The 10159-nt window shown below is 41.5% G+C and overlaps 1 long non-coding RNA gene across 1 annotated transcript; it reads left to right on the forward strand.

Annotated features, from left to right (window-relative positions):
* Window positions 1–6627: 6627 nt before the first annotated feature.
* Window positions 6628–8374, forward strand: Gm41432. Its single transcript, XR_875949.1, has 2 exons — window positions 6628–6782; window positions 8140–8374. It is a non-coding gene; the product is annotated as a predicted gene, 41432 (long non-coding RNA).
* Window positions 8375–10159: the final 1785 nt, after the last annotated feature.

Below are 10159 nucleotides of genomic sequence, written 5' to 3' on the forward strand. Positions count from 1 at the left end.
CCTTTGGGGATTTTCCTAATTGGATTATGGGAGGTGGGAAAACCCACCCTAAATCTGTATCAATTGTGCTCAGAAGACCCACCCTAAGTCTGTGTCACACTTTCAGGTGGCAGTCCACATAAAGGGACATGGAAGATTGAAGCTTTTTGCCTGCTTGGCCTCACTCATGATGACAAACTCATCCACACTGCTGCTGACACGTTCCTTCACTGATGTTAGAGCCTTCTTCAGGATTCTAACATAGACAGAAATCAAGTTGAGATATTCAGCCTCATGGACTGAACAACTATCAGATTCTTGGACTTTCTAGCCATTGTAGAAAGAGCCAGACAACAGCTTAAAAGCTATTTTAAATTATAAATATAGATAGATAGACTTATATATGTATATAGATATGATAGGTTATATACATAAAATCTGTTCCATTCCTCTAGAGAACCCTGACCAATACAGGGACTTTCTTATTTTTCTATCTGTCTTTGATTGTTCCCTTTTCAAGATCATTTATTCTGTCCTTTCCACAGAGATTTCTTTTCAACTTTTCATTTCAGCATCTCAGATTGATTTTTTTCAATTTCCATCTTTGTTTAGTGTTTTTTTATATCTTGCATAATCTTCTTTATTTTATGCAGCTGTTTCCATTCATGTTTTCGATCTTATTTTCTTTAAAGATACTTTTTTTTTGTTTTTTTTGTTTTTTGGTTTTTTGAGACAGGGTTTCTCTGTGTAGCCCTGGCTATCCTAAACTCACTTTGTACACCAGGCTGGCCTTGAACTCAGAAATCCACCTGCCTCTGCCTCCCAAGTGCTGGGATTAAAGGTGTGCGCCACCACGCCTGGCTAAGTATTTTCAATGTTCACATGAGACCTGGACGTGGTAGAGTTGGATATGTAGTTCAAAACTAATTCTTATTGGCCCTGGAGAGAGCTCTCAGCAGTTAAGAGTTTGCTCTTCCAGGTCATTTGAGTTAAATCCCCAGCACCCATGTTGGGTGATTCACAACTGTCTGTTTACTCCAGCACTACTGGATCAGAATTTATGGCCTCTATGCATTTATGGTATCTGAACCTGTAGCCTTCCCTCCCCCAGCCTTAATGGTTCCACTGTTTACATCTGGATGGAGCTTGCCCCTCAATCGTTCTGCCACGCCCACTGCTGGAACCTGCTGCTTTGCTGTTCTGGAGCCATACACGTGGTCACCCTGCTACTGGACTCCAGGATTATTTGGCGGGAATCGGCCCCCCCTTCCCCTCCTTCATAACTGCGTGTTGGAATAGTAAAATTGAGCTTTGATCAGAGTCCACTTTGACTTGGCTCCGTTCTTTCTTCCGTCTGTCTAGTTCCTCTCTTTCACCTCGAGCTGCCATCTCAGTTGTACCGTTCCTCGGGAGCTGCTGGTCGGCCTGCAACATGAACCAATATGTAAGCATATACACACACATACACATAAATAATTTTTAAGTATGAGAGAGAGAGAGAGAGAGAGAGAGAGAGAGAGAGAGAGAGAGAGAGAGAGAATGAATCCTCAGTCCAAAAGCTTAGGGTGCTTGGTGTAAACACATTTATTCTCTGAGTAAGGTTTCATCCCATGTGCTTGGTATTATCTCTATTCGAGTATCATACCAGTTAGTAAATTTAGCTTCAATAATTGTTGGAGGACAAACAACAAAGAATTTTTGTTTAGGTTAGAGTGTGCTCAGCTCTCAGTGAATAAGGTTAGGATTGGGAGAACAATAGGGTGGATAAGGATAAGGGCTAAGTACTCTATCAATGTTTATAAGAAAAAGATTGAAGTGGTTAAAGTAACTAGAAGTCTGGATACTTTAGGATCCACGGATGTTAGAAATTATTAGAGCTATGGGATATTATAGTTAAATGAAGAAGGGATAAGAATTTGAGAAAAAGGAAGAGATGAATAAGAAAGGAGAAGATAAAATGAGGCTGAACACTTAAGATACCTTCTGACTCACAGAGGATGTGGTATAGGGTCCTGATGGGTCAGACACAGATGAGACCCCAATGCCGAGAGAATGGACACAAACCTCATTCCTAACCCAGAAGCTAACTGTTCACAAAGGAAAAATTAGTTTTCTCTAATGGAGTCCCATTAGGTACACAAACTGCACTTAAGGGAAGTCCCAGCAGCAGATGGCCAACATAAAACAAACTTATTGGTATTTTTGGAGGTTCCTGGTCTCATAATGCTTTGTCTAGACTTCCTTACATGTCTTTTTCATATATATGATGGTTTCCAGTGTTGTGTTTTATAGGAGTTCTGTGAGTGTGAACATGTGTGTCTTTGTGTCTAAATGTGTTTCTTGTGTTTTTTCTTTGGCTCTTTTTCTTCTGTTTGTTTTTGCCCTATTCTGGTTTGTTTGTCAAGAGCCATCATAGGAGAAGCTAATAACTAACAGGTGATTTTCCTGAGATGAGTCCAACTTGGATTAGAATCCACAACAGATTTGCTCTGATAGGCAAGGCTCATGAGAAATTCATTTTAGGAAGGACTCCTGCTACTAATATGCTTCTCCTATTATTATTAAATATATAACTATCACTAAGTATTAGCCCACCCCTTTGAGCAGATCTTTACAGAACAATGAAGATATCTTGTAGTGGTGCTATATAGACAAATAGATAATAATTCTATAGAATTCCTGATTTGATTCAAATAATTTTAGGAAGGAAGTTTTTAGAGATGGACTTAGTTGCTAGAAAGATATAATAAAGTTAGAATCTAGAATAGAATGTGCCCACTCATCAGAATAGTAAGTAAAGGCTGCATAATAAGAAATACAATGAACTTTCATAATCACACTAAAAAGAGAAATAGTCTTTGGACAATTTTGTGTTCAAGGAAAAAACTTTTAGACCTAAGGATAAAGGTCACAAGTGTGCACTATGATAACGCACGGCCATGTAAAAACAGTTGCTTTGAACTTATAATGAGCATTGAACTTAATATCAACGTTCTTCTGTAACTCCCATTCTATGTAACATTTTATTGATGCCATAAATATTAAAAAAAAACAACCCGGCACGTACCCACACTTGTGCCTCTGCCCCAGAGGCACTGGCAGGCAATGGCCAGCCTGTTTTTATCTCATGGAGACTCTCTGGCCCGGAGCTCCGGAAAGGTCTCCACTCAACTTGCTAGGTACCCACTGACAGGTCACTACCACACCTCCCCCATGGCCTTTGTGGTGTACCTTAGGCAAACCCATGCTTTGCCATCCTACCTTTCTCTTTTGAACCCAAACAAGCCACCACATGAAGGAAAACGCAACACAAACTTAGTTCAGAAACGACGGTAACTCAATCTCTGGGCGCAACAACTAAATCCTAATCTTGTAAATCTTATTAAAATCTGATTCCTCCAGTGGCAAATCCTTGTGGATCAGCCATGATTCTGGGAAACTCTAGCAGCTACAACTTAGTCTCATGCCTTCCCCATTCCAAAAAGGCCTAACTTTCTCCTGCTTCCTCCTGCTAACCCAGAAGTCCCTCCTACTCGCCCAGTAATTGGCTCCTTTATTCATTAGGGGATTGGTTCACAAGAAGCCATCTGTGTACATGTGACTCACTCCTTGTCCAAAACCCCTCCCAGGAGAGTGGAATTAGCATACAAACAGCACCAGGCCCACCCACAACATTTTATCTCTGAGTTAATTATCTAAAGAAATATTTGTCTAAGAAGATTTAAGAAGGGCTGGTGAGATGGCTCAGCCGGTAAGAGCACCCAATTGCTCTTCTGAAGGAGTTTTTTTTTTTTTTTTTGTTTTGTTTTTTTGTTTTTTTGTTTTTTTTCAAGACAGGGTTTCTCTGTATTGCCCTGGCTGTCCTGGAACTCACTTTGTAGACCAGGCTGGCCTCGAACTCAGAACTCAAGAGATCCACCTGCCTCTGCCTCCCGAGTGCTGGGATTAAAGGCGTGCTGAAGGAGTTTAAATCCCAGCAACCACATGGTGGTTCACAACTATCCATAAGGAGATCTGATGCCCTCTTCTGGAGTGTCTGAAGACAGCTACAGTGTGCTTACATATAATAATATATATATATGTAATAGTACTATATAATATAATTATATATAGTTGTTATTATATATACATATAAAAATAAATTTTATATGTGTATATATGTATTATAATTATACATATATATGTATATACACATATATACATGTATGTATATGTATATACATATGTATATATGTGTGTATATATGTATTATAAATTTTATATATGTATATATGTGTGTGTGTATATATATATAAATAAATACATTTTATATGTGTGTATATACATATACATACACATATATATGTATTATACATTTTATATATGTATATATATATATGTGTGTGTGTATATATATATATACATATAAAAATAAATCTAAAAAAAAAGCCGGACGTGGTGGCGCACACCTTTAATCCCTGCACTCGGGAGGAAGAGGCAGATGGACTTCTGAGTTCCAGCACAGCCAGGGCTATACAGAGATACAGAGAAACCCTGTCTTGAAAAACTAAAAAAAAAAAAAAGTATAAGAAGACCACTGAAAAAAAATAAAGTGGTTGGTGGTTGGTTGAATGGTTTGGCTTAGAGAGGTTTGCCCCATTCATTCATCCATTCAAATGTATATATTTGTTTATATGTTTGTGTGTAACCATATGTGTATGTATGTAAGCATGCAGGCCCGGACACATATAGTGTTATATGTGTATGTAAGCATGCGTGAATACTTGTGACAGACTGTCAGGCCCGGACAGTGTGGGTATATGAATATTTGAATGTATATGTGTCTATACATATTTGCCTGTTGTATTAGGGTTCTCTAGAGTCACAGAACTTAAGGGTAGTCTCTATATAGTAAAGGAATTTGTTGATGACTTACAGTCTGAAGTCCAACTCCCAACAATGGTCAGCAGCAGCTGTGAATGAAAGTCCAAGGATCTAGCAGTTGCTCAGTCCCACACAGCAAGCAGCCAAAGGAGAGAGAGAGTCTTCCTTCTTCCAATGCCCTTATGTAGGTCTCCAGCAGAAGGTGTAGCCCAGATTAAGGTGTGTGCCACCACACCTTTAATCCCAGATGACCTTGAACTCCTGTCTTAATCTTCTGGAATTCAGAGCTACTATGCCTCAAGATCTCCATACCAAGATCCAGGTCAGAAACTTCTATCTCCCAGCCTCCAGATTAGGATCACTGGTGAGCCTTCCAATTCTGGATTATAGTTCATTCCAGATATAGCCAAGTTGACAACCAGGAATAGCCACTACACCTGTCAAAGCATCTTAATTCTTTTCTTTTCCTTCCTCTCTGGTTCACAAAGAGTTAACCAGTTTATCCAGAGAGGTTTTGGCTGACTCACCAGAGAAAAAAGCACCAGCAATAAATCTTTTCACCTATCCCCTGCTGTTCTATGATGGGGTGCTAAACAGTTTCTTCCCTCAGAGGAACTCAGAGACACAGGTCGGCTACTGCAGCATAGGAATTTAGACTTAAGACAAGTAAGCATTTTATTATTATACAGCAACCTAAATATCTCATAAGATCAAGTCTTTCCCATCTGCTCTGCTAACTCAAGAAGAACCAAACAAGAAAGAAGAAAGAACAAGTGCCCCGGCTGGCTCAACATTTATTTGCTTTTTATTTTATTTTATTTTATTTTATTTATTTATTTATTTATTTATTTATTGTGCCTGTTTGTATTCTAAAGAGAGACAGAAAGAAAGGGTGTGAATTTGGGTGAGTGGTGAGTTGGGGGGAGGAAAACCTACTCAGAATATATTGTATGAAAAAAAATCTATTTTCAATTTTAAACAAAATTCCTTCTGATAAACCATGTGGAGAAACATACAAAGTCCTGAAACCTAATCAAGTTATGTACTGACAAGAGCAAAACCATCATGAGACATACATGCCAGAGCAGAAATTAAGTCATAAAAAATAAGAGAGAAAACTGATGAATTGCACACATCATTCTTCAGCTTCCCCCATTGATTTTCAGTGCTGAGCTAATCAGAAACCTCCAGGATAGCTTCCTGCAAGCTGCGATTCCCCCCCCCCCCCCCGTGAAAACGATGAGACTCTTTGGCACCAGAGGGCCTTGGTTTCTGGCTCCTGGTTTGCTTGCCAAAGCTACTGTCAGACCCAAAGGTTCTACTATCCACAAATTTCCTCCAAACAAGGAGTCTGAGATTAAAATAAGAGAATTTTTTAAAGTCCATGCTTGAAGAAAATGGAGCAGACAAGTGTCTCAAAAAGATCTTCCATGCCAGCAAGATGGTGTATGCCTTTTAATCCCACTCCAGAGACAGAGGCAGGAGGAGGGTCTCTGCGTTTAAGTCTACCCAGTCTACGTTTGAGTATCAAGTCAGCCAGGAATATACAGTGAGACAGATGTGTGTTTGTGTGTGTGTGTGTGTGTGTGTGTGTGTGTGTTCTTTGGTTTGGTTTGGTTTGGTTTGTTTGGGGGTTTTGGTTTTTATTGGGGGAGGGAGGTTATAGTCATGGTTTCTCCACGTAGCCCTGGCTGTCCTGAAACTCTCTCTGTAGACCAGACTGGCCTCAAACTCACAGAGATCCTCCTGCCTCTGCCTCCTGAGTGCTGGAGACCTGTCTTAAAAACAAAAACAAAAAACCGCACCCAGACCAGTAATATAATATAGCTTTGGGCCTGGTCAATCCAAAGAGTCACAGACTTCATGCTTGGTGATTCACACCTGTAATCCCAGAGCTCAGGAAGCAGGCGGAGCACAAGTTCAAGTTCCTCTACAGTTCTGTAAGTACCTCCACAACACTGAACCGGAAACCCTGTCCTGGGGGGGTGCGGGGAGAAAATCCCACATTTTCAAAGATTTCCTTTATTAAGGACTACCCATACCTGTTGCATGCATATGGCCATTTCTTTATCCACTATCTTTTGATGGTGATTTTGTTCCCATAGGCTATCGTGATTAATACTGCAGTGAATATGTGGATCTTCTAGACTTTTGACTTCTTTTCCAGAGTGTCTGCCTAGAAGAGGAACTGCTGAATCATCCAGCTGTATTTTTAAAGAATTGCTGTACTGTTTTACTGAGTCACTGTTGTTTTCTCCATAGACTGTGAATGGATGCTTCACATCTTCACAAACACTTGTCTTTCTGGTTCTGGTTTCTGTTTTTCCTTCTTTCTCATGATAAGCATCCAGTGTGTCTAAGGTGATATTGTTAGAACCTAGGGGGGAAACCCCCACTTAACTCCCGATTCGGCGTGCACCCAAAAAATCACGAAGGACCATCTCTTGATGTAATTACATGAGGACATTTAATGATGGAGCTCCGGACTGACATGCATCCCACACAGGAGATAACGAGCCACGAGGCTCGAAAGCTAGGGGTTTTTATGGGGTAAGGGGCTTAGGGGTGTGGAATTCAGCATAGTGGCACACTATTGGCTTATTTAAACATTAACAGAAAGATTACATGTTAGCAAACGGGCATCAGGACTTTGTTCCTGTGGGCTGGGGGCTTATCTTGTTCACATAGCAACCAGTTGATGTATGACTTTACCCGGCATCAAGGGGCAGTAGACAGAGGGGAAGTTCCAGCCAGGTGGTGTTGACCCAGACAAGATAGCCCTGCTTGTACAATCAAGCTGTTCTTAGTAATGTCTTAACAACAGCCCTGTCTGTTCTGCTTTGTCCTCAGCCCCAGGCCTCGGACTCATAGACAACTCTTTTACATGAATCACAAGATACAAAATCTCATTTTCTTTCAATATCCCATGTGGCTTTCATGTATGTCTCCTAATGATTAGTTGTTGGGCGCAGAAAGCGGCTATCATCTCTGCGGCTATCATCTCTGCAGGCATCTCGGGCTATTTACTTACAGGTGGCACTTTTCCACCCTGATGAGAGACTTGCTTTTCCTAGCATGATGTTCTTGCAAGAAGCCCACCACAGCTGAACACACTCTGATAACATCTTGTTTTTCTCCTATACATCCTGGGCTTGTGGTTAAGTGTCTCCAGCTGCACTCCCCCAGCTTGTGCTTATATACTCATAGTTGCCTTTCAATAAATGAGACCTGAGACTTGATCCTTGATAGCCTGTGTTGTCTCCTCTTGCCCCTCAGTCCCCACTCTCTCTCTTGCAGACCCCATTGACTGACCCGCAGACCGAGTCACCTGGCACCCAACATGGGGCAGAGAGAACGAGAGACCCCATGAGGGACATTACTGGAAGAAGGATCGACCAAGCAGGAACCTGCCTCATTGAGACCAATGAATCATAGTAACGAAAATGGGCCAAGAAATAAGTGATGAGGGAAATTTTAGTTTCTCCAATGCTTGGACATACCTGGTTATATTAAACAGTTTGTCATAATCGTATGCCATGTACTACTGCCAGCTGATGTTTTACAAAGTCCTAAAAGAAAAGCTTAGCCCTGTACAACCTGTTAGCAAGTTTCTCTGTGTGAAACTCATGGTTTTCGTTTCCTTTTGGCAAGCAGTACTTATTGCTTTGTTGGTTATTTCAGAAAAATGTACCTGGTAATGGCAAAGTGCAGAAGCTGTGGCCATAGGCCTGCAGAGTTTCTACTCTGCATTGAAATGTTCTTCATGGCAATTGCCCATCACTATACATTCTCTGAGTCAGACAGGGATAACCTGGAGGAAGAGGTGATCAAATATCACGATCCTGAATGGCCCTTTCAGAGACCTCCTCCATCTGCACCCCCCACCTGATGGTGTCCTAAGGATGGCTGTCTTGGACCCTAGAAAGGAATTACAGGATAAAATCTCAGCCCCAAAACAACAAATAGAATTACAGGAAGAGTATCAGAACTTAACTAGTCAGCTACAAGAATTAAAGACTAGGAAGACATCTCCAGAGGGCAAAGCTACCCAAGAAAATCCCCCCAGGTCTTCTCATTCCTCAATGCAGAGTCCAAAGACAGCCCCTGCCTGCTAGCGTGAGTTCAGCCGCAGATCACCAAGAGGAGGGAGAGGCTGAGGCTTCCCCTGTATCAGAGACCACAGACGCACAAGGGGTTGCTTGGAGACATCACACAGGGTTCAATTTCCAAGTCATTAAAGAATTAAAAAATGTGGGGCCTGGCGAGATGGCTCAGTGGGTAAGAGCACTGACTGCTCTTCTGAAGGTCCTGAGTTCAAATCCCAGCAACCACATGGTGGCTCACAACCATCTGTAATGATACTCTTCAGAGTCAGCTACAGTGTACTTATGTATAATAATAAATAAATCTAAAAAAAAAAAAGAATTAAAAACTGCAGTGTCACAGTATGGCACCACTGCTCCTTTTACTCTTGCAATCCTGGAATCTGCCGCAGAGGAGTGGCTGACTCTGGGGATTGGAATACCCTAGTGATAGCAGTTCTTAGCAGTGGTGACCATCTTATTTGTAAATCAGAGTATCATGAGAATTGTAAACAGATGGCTAGGAGGAATGCTCAGGCAGGCAATACTTGGTCCTTTGATGCCTTAGTGGGAGAAGGGCAATTCGCTTCAAGTAATGGCCAGATACAATATGACCCAGGCTTATTCACTCAAATTCACAACGCAGCTATGAAGGCTTGGTGTAAACTTCCAGTAAAGGAGACCCTGGTACATCTTTGACAGCAGTCAGACAAGGGCCTCATGAAAGATTTTCTGATTTTGTTCATCGACTGATGACAACAGCAGAGAGGATTCTTGGTAATGCAGAAGCAGGTGTAGACTATGTGAAACAGCTTGCGTTTGAAAATGCCAATCCTGCCTGTCAGGCAGCTATTAGACGCTACAGGAAGAAGACAGACCTTACTGGGTACATCAGACTCTGTTCTGACATAGGGCCCTCCTACCAACAGGGCTTAGGTATGGTGGCTGTCATGCAAGGACAGTCAGTAAGAGACTTTTTGGCAAGTAGAGACAAAAAGGCCTGTTTTAAGTGTGGCAAGCCTGGGCAAAAGATTACAGGGCAGTCAACTCAGAGACCACCTGGGAAACAGCCTGGGCTATGCCCACATTACAAACTCAGAAAACACTGGGCTAAGAACTGTAGATCCAAAACAGATATATAGGGGAATACTCTTTTCCCTAATTGGGGAAACAGGAGCAGAGGCCAGCCCCAGGCCCCAAACCAACACAAGCCAAAACAAGCTCATTTGGGTGGT

Source organism: Mus musculus, chromosome 16 (assembly GCF_000001635.26).
Source record: "Mus musculus strain C57BL/6J chromosome 16, GRCm38.p6 C57BL/6J".
Taxonomy (NCBI): Eukaryota; Metazoa; Chordata; class Mammalia; order Rodentia; family Muridae; genus Mus; species Mus musculus.